This window comes from Dromaius novaehollandiae, chromosome 10, assembly GCF_036370855.1.
Source record: "Dromaius novaehollandiae isolate bDroNov1 chromosome 10, bDroNov1.hap1, whole genome shotgun sequence".
Lineage (NCBI taxonomy): Eukaryota > Metazoa > Chordata > Aves > Casuariiformes > Dromaiidae > Dromaius > Dromaius novaehollandiae.
Genome location: NC_088107.1, coordinates 17,242,988 through 17,263,668, shown reverse-complemented (window position 1 = coordinate 17,263,668; position 20,681 = coordinate 17,242,988). Strand labels below are relative to the sequence as shown.

The window sequence follows — 20,681 nt, the reverse complement described above, 5'->3', positions numbered from 1 at the left end:
ACCAAGGATTGAAGAAAATTCAGAATGACATGATTGCAAAATTATTCCGGTGCACCCATCAGAACCGTGCAGGCAGTACAACATGTTACAGAGATTATATTATGCCTCAGTGTGCATGATACCCTCTTTTTCTTTCTGCACAGACTTCTGGATGAGCAAGAACATTCACTCTACTGAACAGAAAACTGTGACAGAAAATGATAAGGTAGTCCTGAGATTATGCTGTCATTGGAGAAGTGACGATACTATATGCAGCTAGATATAGGCAACTAAAAAGCGGCTGCGGTGCTTTCTGACTTTTATCTAATTATTGTATAACCGCAGTGACCCAGGACTTCCGTGTCACAAAAAATTTGCTTTTTCATCTTTGTTGGGAAGGAGAAGAGGCAGAATAGGCTAGAAGTGGTATCTTAGAGTGTAGGTAGGGTAAGTCATGCCTAAATTCACTTGAATGTTAATTATTCAAATGAAATTAAGTACCTCTTTCATTGTTACTGATATTTTTGGATTTTTAGATGTCCTTACTAATTGTTTCTCATGTTGTTAGTTGTTCTCTATTGTTTAATTTGGTCAGGCAGTAATCTCAGTGATGGAAAAGGTATTTGTGATGACTTTTGTTTTTTTTTCTGTAAAATGCCCTGAAACAATGTATAGCTTCTTCATTGCCAAGAGGTAGCAGGTAGCTTTGATTATGAGTTTGTTACTGGTGGACAAAGTAGTGACTTGAAATCTGGTTATTTTGATAATTAAACTTGTATTTATTTATATTTATTTATAATCTGTACATCCAATCCCAAACAGCGGTTCACAAACATAATCTCTTTCCAAATTCTTGGCTCCTACATCAGTGTTGGATTTCCAGAAAACAATCCATTCCCCAAATTGTCTTTAGCTGTAAAGGATAAAGTAGACCACACACTGTCTCGCTGGTTAAAAATAGCATGGCTGCCATCCTCCCAAATCATAAAACGTAGCAGCAGGGAGAGCATTTCTAACAGTGCTCCGATGCAAAGAATAAAGATTTGTAAAATTGGTGTAATGAATTTGTGTAACTAATGAGTAGTGCCCCAGGTCATTTCTATCACACTCACATATTTCCAAGTTCATTCTTTTTTCTTTCATTATTGTTAGCATGCACTCATATTAAATATGAGTATAGTTATTAAACAGTAGTGGTAACACTGCTGTGGTGTTGTGTCAGAAGAAAACTGAGGCACTTCTCATAACTGGAGCTACAGCTAAATACATGTGGATACTCGTGCTGCTGACAGCTGGATCTCAATCAGTGTGTGTCAAATGAAGTAACTGCAGAGATTTCTTAATGTATCTATCCTATAGGCGTTTTTTCTGTTGAAAATTATTACAATTTTTATTCGTGCCATGCTTAGCACATCCCTGACACAGAGCCACAGCATCACATCGCCATCTTACTGCATCAGTGTGAACACCAGAAAGTTGGCAAAACTTCACCCCAGTTAATTTTAAATGACCGTACATAATTTAAGGCTTGCAGAAGGCAATGAAAGTTGACAGGAAATCTGCATTTCAGGCCTGCAGCTTTAACAGTTCCTGATCTATAAGCATCTGAAAATCAACCTTATTTATCTTGTCCTAAAGCAACACACTACAAATTTTCCTTTGCTAAAAAAATTACCATCTGCTACATTTTAAATAGCTAACATGCATTCTACAAAAAATGATAGTTCTGTCTGAAAAGACCATGCTAATAAGGCCTTTGACTCGAAAGCTAAGCTCTAATCCTTTCAAAGGCAGAAATGTTTGGAATGTGACATTTTCCCTGGCAGTGCTAAATATTGTTGGGTCAAAACTGAGAGCAAATTCATTTAAACTTTCAAGATACAGATGAAGCACAGGATATGAAACAGGCCAGTTTTACAAAGCCAAATTTTGAAGATAAAATTTATAAAATGAAGAGCACTCAGGACATACTCTTCTGCTAAGCAGTATTGAATTTTGGCCTTCAGACTTCTTTATGGTTAAGTTTGGGTTCATCAGATATACACAATTTCTGTAAATGTTTTACATTTTCAGGTGTCTGCATTTTGTCTTGACATGCATGCACTGAAAATTTTCAGGTGCGTTTCTTCCATTGCACAAAGGCAGCAGTCCCCAATGCTCCCTCCGAGCTTCTCCCCAAAAGTCTCAGTATCGCTTCTAAAGTAAATCAGTCCATTCCATGTTTGTTTTATTTTAATTGAGCACCGGTGAAGGTGAAGTTGATATTTTCCAAGCATTTGCAACAACAAACATCATGTATCATCTTCTATTTTTTAAATGAGATCTTGTCCTTCCGCTATAATTGCATCCTTCTTACTAGCATCTTGCACTGGTATCATCAAAAGGCTACAAAAGAGCCAATGTCACGGTGATTCACTGGAGATAAAGAGAATTTGTCATCGTCAGCTTTTTCGAATGGCTGCCAGTCGTGTCTCAATGAAAAATGCTGTTTGTCTCCAAACAGTCGGTGACAGCATTTTCAAGGAAAGACTTGCAAATGGTCACATTCAGAGAATGGAAACAAAAATGAAGAATTTTTACTGTCAGAATACAGCATCTTTGGAGGTCACGGAGCCTTTAGAGACAGGGATATTTGCAACGTGAGCTTCCTCACTGGAACTGAAGGAAGTCTCAGAGCAGCTACCAGAGGGTGTCCCCGATGGAGAGCTGCGGACCTCCAGCCGTGCCAGTGGCCAGTGAAGTCGTAGCCATTGCAGTCCTTTCAGTAGTAAGTGGTTAGAATACACCGTAGATAGCGGTGTCTTTTGGAGCATCTCAGCTGCATATAAAAGCAGTCGAACATCTTAATTTTCTGTCATAATGTTTCATTTTATTTGCAAATGCCTACTGGAAAAGGCTAGCTCTGAAGACTGTTTTTCCAGTCGTGAACAATTGCTAAATCTTTTCTAAAAACTGTGTAATGTACTTGGGTTATGTTTGCATCAGAACAGATTTTTTTTAATTAAGACTGTGTGCCTGAAATAAAAATCCCCAGTTCGTTCAGTATGAGGGCACTGTATTTTACAGTAACCTCATTTCTTTATCTAAGGGATCCAGTTAAAGCGAGCCACATGCAGTGGCTTCAGTTATTTCCAAAGAAATCTTCCAGGTCCAGGATGCTTCGAGGAGACTGCCTTTGGCTCCACCGTTGCCCTGCAGTGCAGACGAGGCTTTTCCGCGCCGGCACGCCGGTGTAAGTGGGCTCTGCCTGTGCAGAGCTCACAAAGGTCCCAGCAGGAGAAGCCCGCTGGGCTTTCTTTCAGAAATGGCCGAGTGCGCAGCAGCAGTGAGTGGCTCCCGCAGCCGGACTTCTGATGTTCCTGTTTGGGGCGAGGTGACTGGGACTTCGTCTCGCTCTTTTCTGGGCTATAAAGACCAGCTAGTCTGGTCACTGTGCTGGCTGCAGAGCCGGCGTTGGCAAGTGGGGGTGGCGAGTGGCAGGGGCGTAAGTCGTGACGCCAAGCGTGCACACGAGCACTTCCCGCCACGGTGCAGGAGAGCGCGGCCCTCGGGAGCAAGTGCCAAGCAGCCTGCCTCCGCTCCCCGCACGCGGCTCCACTTGCAGCTAGTCACAGCCTGTCTCCGCTCCCCGCACGCGGCTCCACTTGCAGCTAGTCACAGCCTGTCTCCGCTCCCCGCACGCGGCTCCATTCGTAGTTAGTCACAGCGTGGATCCGCTCCCCGCACACGGCTCCACTTGCAGCTAGTCACAGCCTGTCTCCGCTCCCCGCACGCGGCTCCATTTGTAGTTAGTCACAGCGTGGATCCGCTCCCCAAACACGGCTCCATTCGTAGTTAGTCATTTTCTTTCAGGGAGTGAAAAAATTGTGATTTTTTTTTTAGCCAGCAGTGCGGGGATTATGATTCACTGGCAGTTAGCCATGGCGTGGTGTTTGTCAGTAGTCCTGAGGGACTGTTGGGATCGGCTTTGGCATGTGTTATCCCTGGAGAGTACCCCGCAGAGCGTGCACTTTGGAGAAGCTGGACGCAGATCCCAGGGCAAGTGGAGGTGTCCGAGCCGGCAAGCAAAGGCTGTGCCCTTGAGACGGTGCTTCAGCATCTTGGGGAAGCTTCCAGAAGATTTGAGAGGCTTGTAAGATTGGGTTGGCAAGTTTAGCAAAGCCCATGCGCAACTTTAAGTGCATATTTAAGAGCCACTTAGCTCCGCAGTGTTGAAGAACACAGTTGGGTGCTTGACTGAACGGGGCCTTTGCTGAACAACCGGCCCCGCAGAGGTGAGGTGACCACTTCAGGGAGCGTCGGTAGGAGGGCATGTCTCACGATCAGCCATTTCAATGGAAGATGTAGCCCGCAGTCATGTGCGACTCGTCTTCTCAGCACAGAAGAACCCAGCAGAATAAATGACTGAATAAGGATCCGAAGGGAGATAGCTGAAGTTACCATTTATGAGCAAACCGTTTGGTGACAAGGGAGTCAGACAGATGTGCAAGGGAAGGACTCTTCCGGCAGTGCACCTGCTTTGGATTTTGAAATGGTAGTTAGTTCTCAAAATAAAACTTGCCTGCTTTCCAGTAAAATCAGAAGGGTTTTGTGAGTCTTGAGTGAATTCAAATTGCTTTCAGTGTGTTTTTCTTGAATCACATTTAGAAGAACCCAGTTCATACTGCTGCTAGGGACAGATTTGTTCCAGCGCTTCCCTTTTAACCTGGCAGAGTGGGAGAATAAATGTGAAGAAAGGGAGAATGAGGCAATGAGGCAAAGAGAGGAAGAAACTGCCTGTTTTTTTGAGGGATTTTATTAAGTTGGAGGATATTTCAAGCTTGGATAAGCTTTCAGGTGTTTTTTCTAGCATTTGTTTTGCAGGAGGAATTTTAAACCGTTGGTTATTTTAATGACTAATTATAAGGTAGAAAGTATGATTAAAATAAAACAAAAAGCTGACCTGAAATTCATCTACCAATTGTATCGACATACTGGGAATCTCTCTTAACATTCAGAGATGATCTTGCTTCCCACTGCTTTATGAATATTTGTTGTCTTCTACCTGTCCTGCTAACTCAGATAGAAGAAGCCAGCTCCATCCTTCTGTGACTGTCTGGACACTGAATTTGATCCATTAGGAATATTGTTAGAGCATGAGAAAAATTATCACGGTTATCCGAGCCAGGCAAAAAAAGCAAGAAACATAAGGGAGGTTACCGAAAGCTTCCTGTTGTCGTATTTCAGGTTGATTTTTCAACCAGAAATGTTTGGATACCCAGACTTCTCCTACTGAAACCAAACATTAGGAGATTTGTCTGTTGTTACTATATACAGAGAAAGTGCCCCTGACTAAAACAGTGTTCCTGCTTTTGCTAATTCACCTAAGTGAATCTTAATTTGTAATTGAAGCTATTACTCCTAAAAAATCCTCTGAGATGCTTAAATAAAAATGCTGTTCATCTCTTTAATGGCTGTAATTCAAGGCTCTCTTTTTATTACGGTCAAAACTGTTACTCTGGATTCCTGCTTAATTGTGAAGATAATGCAATGTGGCAGGTCAGAGACAGCAGTGACATTGCCGATGCCAGCCTGTGAGAGTACTGTGTTAGTAACCGAGGTGCCTTGGGTATTTTAAGTAATAATTTAATCTTTCAGTTTACTGATGCATTCACTATGGTAGTGATATTTATATGCCAAAGATGTCACTGTATTCACATGATGATAATCAGGCAATAAAATACATTATTAATAGTGCAATTTTCAAGAACACTTGATAGGTTTAGAGCCTCTGTCCTACTTTAAAAGGGATTCTGATCACCTGGGAGCTTGTATTATAGGAAGCCAATGAGTTTATGTTCCTAAGAGCAGGATTTCTGAGCAGGGATCTGTATTTTATTGACAGGGCTTTTGAAAATTTTATCCTGTCATTTGGATTCATTGATTTTAATATTTAAAGGTTCATTTAAACTGTTTGAGTTTGAAAGTTCTGAATGTCAAAGCCCACGAATCCCCAAAGAATATGTTACAAGAACACCAGTTCCCCCAATTCCTCTCGCAGACTGGAGGGGAACTGGACATGTCTGATGAAAGCCAGCAAAGGTGTCAGCACACTGCCGATTGCTTTGGGGCATTTTGTGACACAGGACTGGTTACTAGCTTGTCCACATGATCTCGGTTTGGCTAGTTCACTGAGCAGCAGCTGGGAAGGATCACGTTTTTGGTTACTGCTGACCTGGTTTGAGTTGAGTCACTCCAGTAAATGGTTCAGTTTTTCTGTGTGTTCTGAACTGCTCTAGGTTTTCTCTTTCTTCTTTATTCACAAGTAGCAGTTTGTCTACGATTCGTGCATTGCACTGCCAATTCAGCCCCAAATCCCCATTTCAGTTTGTCATTTTTCTAGTTCTAGGAAGAAATAGCAAGTTCATGAAAGTGGCTGGGCTCCTTCAATGAGGAGAAAGTGTATTTATTCTCTGAATGTGGGAGTTCCCAGATTATACGTATCAGGGCATCGAAAGGGTTCCCACCTGGAGAAGATTGACTGAGTTTGGGGATTAAGGCCAGGAACAGGAGAGACACAAATGCTTTATTAGGAACAATGGTGTTTTCGTTAGATTGATGGCTTTATTTTTTCTTCTAAGATTCAATTGGAATCTGCTTAGCTGGTTTGGCTTTCCTTTGGGGAAGGATTAACTGAATTTTGGATGAAAATTTAATATGACATTTGCTTTCTTAAGAAAGTGAGTAATTGTAGAACAGCTGTTGCCTTTGCTTTTTTTATAGAGTTTGTGGATTTATACAGTATCATATTGTTGGTGCTAGCACATATTCAGGTGAATTATTTGAGAAATGTGCTTCTGTAATTCAGAATCTAGTGAGGACATTCATATATTTTCCATGCATCCATTTTCTTCAACAGGGACTGTGTAGCCCTTAAAGAAAGCAAGAATATCATTGCTGGAAGATTGATACAGCTGAGACCCAAAGCAAGTTGGAAGAAAGCCACCAGGTAGGGTTTTTAATTTTTTTCTTCTTTGAACATCTTCTTTATGCTAAATGTTTCCTGAGAGTTTTTCTTTGGGGCAATTCTGTTGAATTCAAACAAAATAGGATTCAAATCTAGTATGGTAAAATACTCCACAGAGCACCACTTTTGGATCTCCTCTCTGCTAGGCTGCAAGGCTTAACTGCATGATTCTAATGTAACCTTGAGCTATGTAACTCCACCAGAGTCGGGAGCTGACAAAAGGAGCCCAGCCTCGTACAAGGCTGCAGGCACAGCAGTACTGACCGTTGCAAAGTTCCCACTTTGACCTAGGTACCTGTGGAAAATTTGGCCTGGGTCTTGTGAAGAGCAGTATGTTAGACAGAGAGCTGCCTAAGGTGAAGCAATGAAGAAATACTGAGGAGACATGTAGGGCTTAAATACTCCTCCTCTCCCTCTCTCAATGGCATTCATGTTCTATCCATTGTTATATGTTATAGAAAAAGAATTCCAGATTCATGAGACAGAGAAAATGCCTATGACTGTTTAAATTGAGGCTTGTATTACTGGTGGAAATGACTCCTAATTACACGGCATGTTTATGTATGTGACATAAATCATCACTGGATAAAGCAAGTAGATGGTGCCATGGTATCAAAGTTAGTAATATCTTTTTGCATTGTTTTAAACTGCAGATCATCCTGTGTAGAATCATTTTCCTCGCATTTCTGAGGGACTTTGGAAAGGTTTAGGTGACTGAGACAGGAATACTTTCCTTCCTGAATGCTTTCTTTATAAGACAAACCAAAGAATCTGTTGTTTCTGTAGGTAAAATATCTTACTGTCTTCAAAGACAGTTTTTTCCTTTGCGACTCATAAGACTTCCTTAGCACAATTTCGGAAAATGTATGACATTGCTAGAAATTCTTGAAGTGAATCACTGAATTCTGAGCTTTGAAATTCTTTGCAAACAGCAGCAGTGAAACCTACCTAAATTGTAAATGAGCATCTATTTATATATTAAGTATCAGTTGATATTTCACAACCCTTTCCACATACTCATTTATAGAACACTTGAGCAACAAACTTTGTATAAATAGTGGGGTTTTTACTACCATGGTATAATTAAAAGCTTGATGTTTGAGGAAGGTTAACATTGGTAAGCAGGACCTATGAAGTCTGCTGCCTGCCTGTTGTGCTATAGCTTTGCTGCATAATCTTGAAAGATGATTTAAATTAATGGTGTGCCATTTCGTGTACCTTACATGCTATAATACCTATCTGACAAGGATATTGTAAAATTAATTGTTATTTTATTATACAGCCAAATGATAGCAGTGTACTTAAACATAACTAATGTGCATCAAGAATCTCTTTCAAAAGATTCCTCAGCTTCTGGGTACTGTAAATATCAGGTTTAAGGGTGGCTGAGTTAGAGACAATAGATAACTAAACTCAATTAATTAATTAATTAAATAAAAGCCAGCACAGAGAGAGAGGCTGTTATGCTACTGATCTGGGATGCTATCTCGTGGTGGTTTTCTTTTCTATTGGTACCAAACTAGAAACTCAAGTCTGTCACGTTTTGTTTCTAAGAACTGAGATATTACATTGCGTTACTTGTGGTTGTTCACATTTCCTTTTTCTCTCTTGCACCAGCTGCATTAATACATCTGTATGTACAGACTATTTTCTGTAATTAGCACAGAGATAACAATGATTTAGCTGGTAGTAAATTTTCACAAATAAGTTTAGCATAAGTACAAACTCTTCTGGGACTGTATGACGCTGGCTAATAGTATAACTGAAACCACAGTTACAGAAAGATCTCTCTGACACATCCTACATGAGTCAAGCATTTAAAATATGTCTTATACTAGTGTGAAAACGAAGTCTATCACGCATGAATCTGCAAACTTGTTTAGATGCCAAATATAAAATGTATTTTAGATGCTAAATATATGCATGTGTTGAAGTTTCAATATTTACCATTACAAGCTTCTGTGATCAGGGCATGAATCAGAGCTGAGATTGTGTAGCATTTGCAGTTAATCATGCTGCATTTGCCACTTGGCCTTGGGCTGTGGTGCCCCTGGGAGCCAGGCCCTCCGCCGTTGTTCAGACTTGCTTCTCTGACCATTTCCATAGCAAGAGAGGCTCTCAAATGAGTATAGCCATATATTTTAATTTCTTTCTCCGTCAGCCTTCTGAATGATTAAAATATCTTCTTTGCAAAAATTTTGCTGTTCTGTTTTTAATACCGTAATAACCCATCACCTTGCCAGAGGTGAATGCGAGTTTATTATCTTGCTGTAGCGTAGACAACTCCATTCTTGTCCCCTTGGCTTAGAGCTTGCCTTGACTGCCCATTTGTTTGGTGAGGACTTTCTTCAGGGCCAGCAACAAGCAGGAGCAGCTTCACAATCCTTGTGAAATGTATGAGGTTCTCTGGTTTCTGCTTGGGTTTAGGTCTTGTGTATCAGATAACTACCTTCCTATTTATGGAGCTTCTCCTGTTTGGTTAGGCTGCGCTGTGAGCCGGGCTGTGCTGGTGCCGGCGGCGGAGAGCTTTGGTCCCTGATGCAGCGTTCCCCTGCACGGTGCCCGGAGGTCAGGCGGTCTGCCTGTCGGCCACAGGGACACTCATGGCTTAGCTGAATATCTGTATTTACTCTTGATTATGATTTTGTTTTAATAACTGCTGTCCATAAGGTATGATCTTTTGGCTTATCAGGGTATTCATACGATTTTCCTAAGTGCTCACTGCCTGCAGAAATCGCTTCCAGAGCTGTCGGTTCCTGCAGACGTGCCACCTAACTGCTTCCTCCTGCTTGGCAAGAAGAGCAGGGACATCTGGTGGCTGCAGGGCCTCAGGGACAGAATGAGAAAGCAGTTCCTTACTTCACTTCTTCTAATGAATTCTTCTATTGAATTTAATATAGTGCTGGAGATACTATAGAAAGGACAACTTAATGAATGTAAATAATCAATTTACCAATGGATACTTATTTAACTGAGACAAAGAGCACAAAGCTATAGGTAATTAGCTGTGATGAGCCCAAAGTGAACCGTGAGATCCACTGTGCTCTGCTTCTGATGCCAGTATTATCTGGGCTTTCTTAGTCTCCCTTCACTCTGGATAATGGAGATACAATAATACAAATTAACAGAGATATTGTTACGTTATCCAGTTTTTGTTCCATATGTCCATGATAATTGGAAACTCTGAAGGTTAAGTAGTGGTTGGGATTTTGCTGATGATGTGGCAAGATACCAGGGGAGCACTGGCAGGACCTGCAGGCCCTTTTATTTTACAATATAAAACATTATACGTGCCAGGAGGTAAGCAAACAGTTTACTATAAATTGCAAGCTGCTGCATTCATTTCGGTGAGATTAATCTGACAGAGGAAAGTACGTGAGGAATTGGGTCATAGTGCTTCACATACCAAAAGCTGTGTAAGGCAAAGTGATCAATCCCTGTAAGATCTTTGTGAAGTAAATGTGGTTTATTGTTTATAGTAATAAACAAGTTAGCATTTATCTTTACAACGCATGGTGGTAGCATGAAATTTTTCTTAACTTCTGCTGTTCTCAGCTGTCAAAAACTTTTCTTTGCAGTTTAAAAGCTCTACTTTGAGTTGTTATACCTTCCTGTAATTGCATGGTGTATATAGCATAACATACTCGCAATGTACTAAAATCACAAATCTGGAAGCTAGTGAATAAGAAAAAAGCATGGCACAACATGGAAATGTGGTGTTAAATACACACACACACACTTTAAGATACTCAATTACTGAATCTTTTAAGTTGTTCGTTGTGGCACCTTAGCAGGACTGCACAAGCCCGCTGGCGAAGCGGATGCCTGTCTCGTGCTTGTGGTGCCATTGGGAAGTAGTAGCCCGGGAATGAGACAGCAAAGCCAGTAAAATCGCTCTCATCTGTAGGCTGCTCTGGCTGCAGCTGTGTGTAATGGAAGCCTAGTTATTTCAATGGTGTTTGAAAAGGACCCTTAGGAGAAGCTGAAGTTGGGTTTAATGGCATTAACTGTTTGAACCTGGACCATGCTCGGCAGTGGATGGTGGGGCCTGTTTCTATTCCTATCACTCTGCAAAAAACAACTCTCCTTTCTCTTCTCACCAGCAATTCCTACTCATGCTCCCCTCCAGCTCTTAGGAGGGTAGAGATCAGTCGGGGAGCTGGAAAACAGTTGTAGGGACGAGGGCTTGCCCCTGCCGTTGCCAGGCGCGGGGCTGCCTCGTGCAGGGAGTGGGCCGTGCTGTGCAGCGGGAGCTTCCCGGGCATGGTTTGCCCTAGCAGCACCTCAGGGCTCTGTAGAGATGATGAGTCTCTGCCCCAAGGAACCTCCTTATCTGTGAAACCGCTCTGATTGCCTGTGTGTACGTGGTCGTCTTCCCTCTGCTCGGAGAAAACTGCCCTTAGCTTCAGTCTACTTCTGTAGAATTACAAATCATTCGACTGTTTCATGAAAAAAATACACCTATTCTGCTATTGTGTTTCTAGGAGTGTGGAAGATGTATTTTTTCCTAGTGAAAAGAAAGTATTAGAAAATCACTGGAGATTTGAGTGTGTGTGTGGGAGAGGGAGAGAGAGAGTTGGACAACTTGGAGGGGTTTAGATTAATGTGAAGCCTGAAATACCATGCAAGATGAGGATCTGAGTACAAGCAGCACATTTCTGCTTCTATATCTTAATACAAGTATCAGGCCACTTAATATTAGAGATAGTCACCAATGTATGTTTTTAGTTTTCTTTATTTAAATATTTGCATATAAATTAATAAGAATGTATATATTATGAATTTAGACAAACACATTACCGTGATATTATATACTGAGGGCATGCTTGAAAGGAACCGCTATCTCAGATGTGATCCTTACAAACAGACAACAAAAAAAGGCAACACAAAATGTGGAAATTAAACAGTAAACAGATGTTATATTGTTTTCTGCTTAACCTAATGAATCTTCATATTATTCTTAGCATTTACTGTAAGTGTTCCAATGCCGTAGAGCAAAACGAAGGCCAGACGTGTTACTACACCAAAAAAGCCACTAGCCACAGCTCTGATATCCTACACTTTGAGTTCCCAGCAGCCTTTCTGCGGACGTCAGTGCATTTTAACTCAGACTGCAGGCAGAGGTATTCCATACAACTTCTGCAGCCTGCACTACGTAATTTGGAGTCAGTTTGTTTTCTGAGGGCTGACCAATTTAGCCTACCTCCATAATGACCTAGTTAAAAAGCAAAGTGAGTGGGTGAATTAATTCACCTTTTTTCCTGTTGAGATATACCTTTCTCTAACAAGAAGTATCCTATTTCGAATAATTGCAAAATATCACAAGTATGTTCTTATTTGCTTTCTTTAACATTGTATCTTTCTTGTCAAAAGCTTTTTAGCTTTTTTTTTTTTTTTTTTTTTTTTTTTTTTTTTTTGATGAAGTAAAATTGAGAGCTGGGAAGTTGGTGTACAGTCAGTTAAATTCTACATACATGCTAGATTTCCAGCAAAAAAAAAAAAGCTTCATTTCTTGCAGCTGCTCTAGAGTTAGAACTTGCTGATACATGTAGCCTAATAATGAAGAACCCATGTGGTAGTTTACATAGTTGGGACTGCAGAGAGAAAAAATTATCTGCATCTAAAGACTACTCAGTGTTTTGTGAAATTCCTTTGGAGTCTCAGTTCAGGTCCATCTAAAAGTGTTGTATTATCAAGGGGTAATACACCTTTAAAAAACAAACTAAGTCAAACTTGAAACAGAAACTTAATATATTAAACTAAAAATCAGAAACATTTGCTTCATATATGTCAAAATAAAATACTATGACTTTCCCAGAAAGTGATTTTAGGGAATTGGCCAAAATTCACAAATACTTTAGTAAAACAGTATATCGCAACGAATGTTGTGTGCCAAAACATTGGATCAGCCTAACGAGGAGGCAAACGACTGCCTGGCGCTGGCGCTGCCCCGCGGCGCAGCCGGGCCCCCGCTCCCCACGCGGCCTGGCCCCCGAGGAGCCGCTGCCGCCGGGGCGGTCCCGCGCTCCGGGGCTGGCTTCCCCGGCCCCTGCGCCAGTTTGAAGGTGGGCACCATCTTCCTCGAACGCGTTACTGGGAGAAGGTTTGCAGAAAATCAGTCACGCTCTGTTTCGCAAGGTTTTTGGCCAGGAATGAAACCTGTAACTTGTACTCTGCTTCATGCAGAAGAACCAGAAAGTGAGACGTAAATTTTCCATATTGCTATAGTAAGAAACATTTTACCAGGCAATTCGTGTACGTGAAATGCATTGATCCATGAACATGCAGACATTCTAGCAATAAAGTTAATACATCTAGGCAGCATGGCATTCAGACTGCCGTATAATTTGCAAAAAAGTAATGCTTTCACCTTCACATCTTGAGGTATCTGAAGCAGCTATTTATTCAGCAGTGCATAGACTGTACATATATCTGCTCCCTGTCCTGCCCCAGTAGCCCTGTTGTTATCTGGGCTAGAAGAGGTCCCATTTGGCCCTGTGCAAGTCCCTGTTACGCAGGAATAAAGGCTCTCGTTGTTGTAGATGTCCCTGCTACCGCTTACCGCATATGGCGAACCTGTGAAAAACAAAAGAATGAATGAATTTCACAGGATTAAAATTGGTTAATTCATTTTGATGTTACTTAACGAAAAAATAATTCTCTTATTTTAGCAGGGGGGTGGGGGGGGATCTTCTCTGCCCTACACCGAAGTGCTGGATTGTATTCTGCTCTAAACCAGAGTTAAGTGATATACCAGCAGCAGTATATTGACTGCAAGATTGAGTGTTTGTGAAACACTTATCTAGAAAAGTTTCTTTATGGCCTCCTCGCTGATGATACGAAGACCTTACGTTCTTACCTCACGGGGAGAATGAAAGCCTGAGCCAGGGAGATTCTGACTTGAGCAAAGCCAAAAAAGAGATAAGAAAAGAAAACGGAGCCCATGTCTTCCAATTCTCTTGCAATATTTTATGCGTACTGGCCTCCTCAGATATCTACAGTTTAAGTAATGTGCTTAGCATATGTTTACTTGCCGAAAAGAACTGGCATTGTGTGATGCTTGAAAACGATTAACAGTGAACTAAGAGTTTGTCTACTCAGACAAGTCTGGAGCAGTGTGAACAGCTATTGAACAATTGAAACTAATTAACATTGATCTTTGGAGGCATTCATCAGGGGAAAGTTTATCGATAAAGAAGTTCATGCTGGAGAGCCTGTGCCCTCTAAATTCCCACCATAGCTACCGTGGGTCAGGTTCTGTCCAAGTCCTCCCGTATAGACAAACCCTGATAAATCTGTAATGCGAGACATCCTAAATCTACTCTGAAGATAATCACTTCAAAAGTTTGTTCAAAACATCATGCTTACAGTCATCTTCTGTCATTCCAATAGTGTCGTGATCTCTAAAATAAAAATTATAAGATTTGTTTATAGCCACTCTGTCCTGTGTAGATAACTTTAAAACTAATTTTTGATATTCCATCAAATATGTCTTTTCAAGGCAGTACCTGGTAAACTCTGTGGTGTTTTTTTTCCCTGAAACAGATGAAACAGATTATAAAGTGTTAGTAATTAAAATATTCCTACAGCTGATGCTGTTTTGCTTTAATTCAAGAGCATGATTGGACATGTTCCTTACCTTTTGATCTGAATACCTTCAGATAGGTCAGTCCTACTGTCACGCTGAGAAAAATAATCCCAGCTGCAGCTCCAGAGATGACATGCCACTGCATAGCTGGATAAAATTGATTACACTTTTAACACATGAATCAGTAGTGACATTTGGATCAAGATATTTAGTTAATATCATGATCTGCAGTGTTTTACAAGTGATCACTTGATGTTTAGCTGCTGTGACATGATTTACATATAACTCCCTTATTATGGATGACTGCGGAGTATTGTGTTCTGGGAAGTGACTTGATTTCTGTAGCAAATTTCCCTCATTTTAAAATAATTACTTCATTCATCTACACTGATGAGCAAAAAAATAGATATTTACTATAGTGATACTGCTTCAAAGGTTGCTGCAGGGTGTTGCCCAATATGTATTTGTCCACATAGCACAACTTGAAAAGAGTCGTGGAGAGCGCTACGTTTTGGTAGGCACCTTCGACTGCGCTGTCTGCGTGCCATAGTCACCCAGGGAGGTAGGTTAGGCTTTGCCGTCAGCCTAGCGATGATGAAAATCTAGGCTCTCCCCGGTGCTTGGGGTCCCTGGCGATGGGGACGCCTGGCACGCTCGATGGGGACGCCTGGCACGCTCGTCTGAGGCGCGCCAGGGAGCCCGCCGAGGGCGGAGCGGGAAGGCGAGCAGGCTCCCTCCGTTTGCCGCCTCGTCTGAGGAAGAGGGGAAGGGGGCGGCTCCGTGCGGGCTGCTGCCTGCCCCCCTCCACCCTGCCCCTTTCCCAGGCCTTAGGTTTACTGCTCTTCATCAGGAAGGTGTAAAGGTTTGGCTTCCCTGAAAAATGTTAATGTATGTCTGGGGTTAAAGATGCCTTTACAGCATATAATGTGATATTGGAAGACTACACTCAGATTATTCTAACATTGGTCATAAAAAAGAAATTATAGTGAGACTGTAAACCATTTACACTGTCGTTCATTTTCCTTTATTTGCAAACAGCCTTATTGCAAATACGGAGTTAATTGTATATGTGATACGATTAATGATCATCCACAAAGCATTCTACGTGAAATAACGGCCAAATGGTCCCTGACACACTGCCACTTCGTGATGTAGAGTTACTCTTTCTCTTTTAAATTATTTAAAGAGTGATTAATTCCCTGGAATATGAATAATCTTAGAGAATGAATGATTTCTAAAATGAATTGCAATGTGTTGATCACATTATCAGGATGTAGGATTTTGTGTGGCTTGCTGCAGTGCCAGAGCACAGTGTTTACACCAAACGAGGGCAACTTTCCCAGACGAGTGCAGATGTTCCCGCTAGAAGCTAGAGGCCGTTAGGAACGCGGTTTCAGCTTACGTGCCGCTCTGTCCTTCTGAACATCCACCGACCAGTTGGTAGGAACTTGCCACTCAAGTCTACCCTGATGCCAGGCAGCAACAACGCATAAATATTCCCCGCTGTCAGCACTCGTGACGTTCAGAATAGTCATGTTGTGTGTTTTGTGAGCGGGGCTGAAGTTCGTGGTGTGCAGCAGGCGTTCCTGGACGTCTCCATCGGCACAGCAGTGCTCGTTGAAAGCCAGGCTCGGGGACAGGGCTTCGTTTGCAGCAGAAAAAAGGCATTCACTTGTTTTACTGACTCTGATCCAGTACATGAAAAAACAGTATCCTGAGCAGTTAATGTAAAATTCACAAGGCAGGGTGATGTTATCTTTTTCTTTGATCGTGAGAGAGACTTGTGATTTTTCCTGAACATTGCCTGAGCGCTTTTCCCCTGAAACGAAGGAAACAAACACAAAAGAGATTACAAGGGAGACTTATCTCGCCATAGTTTGAGAAGTGTGAGAACTGCATGGTGAACAAATGCCATCTTGGGCACAAATGAAATGATGTTTTACACACTGAGTCATGTAATTCAGTTAAAATAGTTCTGTTGTGTTATACTTGAGTGACAAATAGGGATTATATTCATTGATAAGTCTAGGTAGTAGGTAGCATGGAAAAGAAAGCCATGGGAAGTGACTGTCTGGTGCTGAGATAAGTGAGTTTTGGTCATCATTCTGACACGCAACTTCAACATAAACCATTAGGCAGTGATGCTCTCCAAAGGGGAGGATGCTTTGATAATTAAAAAAAATCATATCTAAGGTGAAGTTGCCTGTTACTAGCACAGCGGCATATGCTGTTAGTGGTGCCTCCCATCTCAGCATCTGGGGACATTATGTAGCAAATCCGGGCTTTTCTGAGCCGTGCTGGCGAGGTGGCAGCCGAAGCCGGTCCTGGCCCCAGCGCGCGGTCCCCTGCCCACGGCCACCCTCCTGCCTGGCGCCGGGAACCTCCCAGGCAGCGGCGCGGTCCGGGCTGTGCCCTTCCCCGCACCCGAGGCAGCACAGGGGGTCCTTTCTTCTGCTCGTTTCAGACCTGAAATAGGGCTAACCTGTTGTCAGTATCCTCTAAGAAAAATGATTAATAAGCTTTTAGAAGATTTAGAAATAATAAAACAGCTATTGAAGTCCAGCTAGTTAAGGCAGTCCAGCTGTACTAAACATTAAACAGGGTAGTGTGAGAAGAGCAACCATTTGCTTGCACATATAGACTAAATCACTTGATATATAGAAAAATTCAGTTTTCTTGACTATCTGAAATTTAAACGGTCAATTTTTCATTATAACATAAGCCAGCAAAAAAATGTCGCTCCCTTTTAATGCCAGGAGTCTCAGGAGTGTCCTGGAAGGACAACATGCAGCAGTCTTCATTAGTTCCTCTATTGGGAAAATTTTCACAGTTCTAACCTAAAGCTTTTTAAAACCTTTATGCTATTTTACTCCCATGTGGCAGCCAAAAAGACCTGAAGCCTTGGCAAAGATCTCATTCTGGGGGCAGAAATTCAGAAAGCAGAGTTAAAACAAGACTGTTGGTGCTGTGTTACTTGTAGCTTAAAGCTCATTTTTCCTAAATCAAACTATATCACTTATTCAGTGGCTCACTTTGTCTGCTGGATAGGGAGTAGATATGTGGCTGTTGCTTTGTTCCTGCCTCTCGAAAAAAAGGTCTCTATGGGTAAGAGTACCAAGCTCAATGGGAGTTTTTTTTAAAAAAGGCTGAGCATACTGTGAATGAAGGTGCTAGGAGTCAGGACTTAAAATGGACTGAAACAATAAAAATTACTTTGGTAAAAAGTGTAAATCTTTGAAGGTACCAACCAGATCTCTTTATTATTTTTTTTCAGCTTCTTCTCCTCTCTCAATCATTCAGCTTTCTCATTTCTCCTAGATTCTGTGTTTATGTGATTTCTCCTCCTACATTCCACCCAGACCAGAAGTCACAGTCACGTTCACCCTTACTCACCAAGTTCCTTTTCTCTTCCGAAGAATTTCTCTTTTTGTGTCTAAGATACAGGGTGTGGGTTTTTTTGGGTGTTTTGGGTGTTTTGGTGTTTGTCTTTTGGGGTTTTTTTTTGTTTTTTTACTGAAGTAAAGTATTTTTCCTTCTAAGAAAATGGGCTAAATGTTGTCACAGTACAACATTCTCTAAATTATCTCCTCTTTAATGCAAACTCACCAATGTCCTTTATGGGCCTCCAAGCTGAGGATGAGCATAGAAATAGATGTTGACAAAAAGCATCACTCACCTGATTCGGTGTTAGTCTGTGCAAGAAAGAAGCTGTAGTGCCTGCAGTGAGACTCGTTGGTGAACAGTAGGGAAGTCACCGGTGCTTCATCGCTTGAAACTGCTGCACATGCAAACATCATCCCATCAGATGAAGCGTGTGTCACCTCTAAGGTATCATTGCAAGCTGCTTCTGTACACAAGTGATTACACTTGGAAGGGCAATTAATTAACTCGAATCGTTGCATATCACTTGCTGTCTTATACCAATCTATTCTCTTATTTTCTTTAGCAGCTGGCTGATTGCACTGAAGTACAAGATTTCCATGTTCTTGTTGGAGAAAGAAAGTCTCGCCTGTTAAGAATATTTGCATAGTTAATACAGCAAAATTATCTTTAGAAACAGCCAGATCTTTAAAAACTTAAGATTCATTTGTGTTGTCAAAACAACCTATTGTATTGCCAATGTAGTGATGGACCCTGTCCTCCTCGGAGGTCCAGCTGTGTTCCTCTTGGAAGCAGTTTCTAAGCTGAAACCTTCTGAAAGCAGATCTGGACTCTTCGATAGGAGTGAGCAGTATAGTGAACAAAGCATCACTCATGTTTACCAAATGATACAGTATAGGTACTCTGTTTTTTTAATAGAGCAATTTTATGGACATTTCTGATCACATTAATGATATTAAATACAGTTTAAAGATGAAAATATGGTACAGATAGATATTTCTTTAGTTAAAAATCCCATATAAATTATTTTGAGAAGTAAGGAGCCACAATCAGCCACTGCACTTTTAGTGTGGCAGGTTTAGCCTGCTGTCTGTGTCCTGCTAGGCATAAATGCAGTCTCTGATCCTGCAAACACGCAGGCAGTTGAAACTACTCATACGTGCACCATTACTTATGCATCCCTACTGGCTGCAGAACTGGAGCCCAACTTTACTATGAATATTTTATGGAGCATGTATCCAAAACGCAGCCAAAAGCACACTTCAGTGTTATTCTTCTTCCAAAAAAATACTGAGAAATAAAGCCATTTTAGCTCTAATAAAGCTGCCGGCCCCTGGCTGCTGGAGCCAGCTGAGAACGCTCCCTCCACCTGCTTTTGCCACACACCTGCCATCTGTGTGCTCCCTTCTCTTCTGCTAGGCCCTTTTGAGACAAGGAAATGCTCTTTTCTGCGGTTTTAAGACATGGTCCTTCTGTAAGGGGAGCATGCCTATAGCCACTCCCTCCTACGCTGAGGACTGATCTCTGCCTTCACGTACTTTTGTCAAGTGTCTTATGTATATATATGTAAAAAAGGAAGCAAAAGGAACGTACAGGTTGCTAAAGAGAAATGAGAAAATGTACACTACCTGTTATTTCTCCTAGAAAAGACAAGACCATTAGGACGTACATTCCCTTCCGCGGGCAGGAGACCAGTGTGTCTGTCCGTTTCGCTTGCTTTCTTCCCCAACTCTAGATAACGCTCAGCAAAAAGCAGCAAACGGAAGCGATGACACGGCGCAGAGCCCTAGCCTTTCCTTCCTGAAAATGCCCTGCCTTGCTCCATCATCTGAGGCTAAACCACTTAAAGATGAAGCTGACTGATGAGAAATTAAGGTCTGCCGTAGGGACCAGTAGCTGTGCGCTGTTGGTATGGCCGTATTTCATTTACTTTAAACATGAGAGCTCCCCTATCCACAGACGTGCAGCAGCAGTGTCGCTGGCATACGGGGAGTCGGGGCGCGTGCTCGCCGCCCCTCCGGCGCTGCCGCAGCTCCCCGTCGGCCCCGTCCGGCTCGTGCTCCCGGCGCCAGGCCACAGGCAGCAGCTGGGCTCGGCAAGGGCAGACGAGAGCTCCCTGCCCTCTTTAACTGTTCTTTGTGCTGCACCGCTCCTCTCAGAACATGCTGTGTTTGTGACAGAGGCTTTGCCAGCTTTCTTCCAGAAAAAATTTTCCCATGTCAGGTCTTGCATTTTCTAGCCAGTTCTTGCATCAAAATTGGCATAGTGAAGTAACTCAATGGGGAGATACGGTAAGTTATATAAAAAAAAATATTTGTGAATAATAGTCTGTGGTATCTCTTTATTCGTAATAATTAAAAAGACAATCAGGAACCTTCTGCTTGAGGTGCTTAATCTTTTTGTCTTTGTTAATCATCTGTTCATAGCAGAGAAATAGCAGCGTGCATGCATATTGTTTGAGTGAAACTTCTCAAGAAGAGTGTGACTGTATAAAATGCTATGATGAGAAATAAGTACCAAGTTAAGAAAATTTTCTGAAGAGGAAAGAAAGCTGTAGGTTTTGTCTCTCTCCCTTTTCTTTTCTTCTTCTTCTTTTTTTTGTTTTTTTTTTTTAATTGTAATTGCCAGATGGTAAAGTAAGAAGCAGAAGTTAGGAAGCAATAGAAAGTTTTAAGACAATAGTATCTTCCAGATGCAGGGACATGCTGATCGCATGCAGGTATACAA

The 20,681-nt window shown here is 41.8% G+C and overlaps 2 long non-coding RNA genes across 2 annotated transcripts in view; one reads left to right on the top strand and one right to left on the bottom strand.

The window, feature by feature from the left end:
* The window catches only part of LOC135329393 (uncharacterized), a 194,514-nt gene extending 187,547 nt beyond the window's left edge, over positions 1 to 6,967 (top strand). The window contains exon 4 of the long non-coding RNA XR_010390854.1: positions 6,878 to 6,967. This is a non-coding gene — a long non-coding RNA (uncharacterized LOC135329393). The remainder of the gene's footprint in view (positions 1 to 6,877) is intronic.
* Positions 6,968 to 15,475: 8,508 nt separating this feature from the next.
* Positions 15,476 to 19,747, bottom strand: LOC135329392 (uncharacterized). The gene is made up of 3 exons (XR_010390853.1): positions 19,583 to 19,747; positions 18,250 to 18,582; positions 15,476 to 16,392 (listed from the first exon to the last, which is right to left on the bottom strand). It is a non-coding gene; the product is annotated as an uncharacterized LOC135329392 (long non-coding RNA).
* Positions 19,748 to 20,681: the final 934 nt, after the last annotated feature.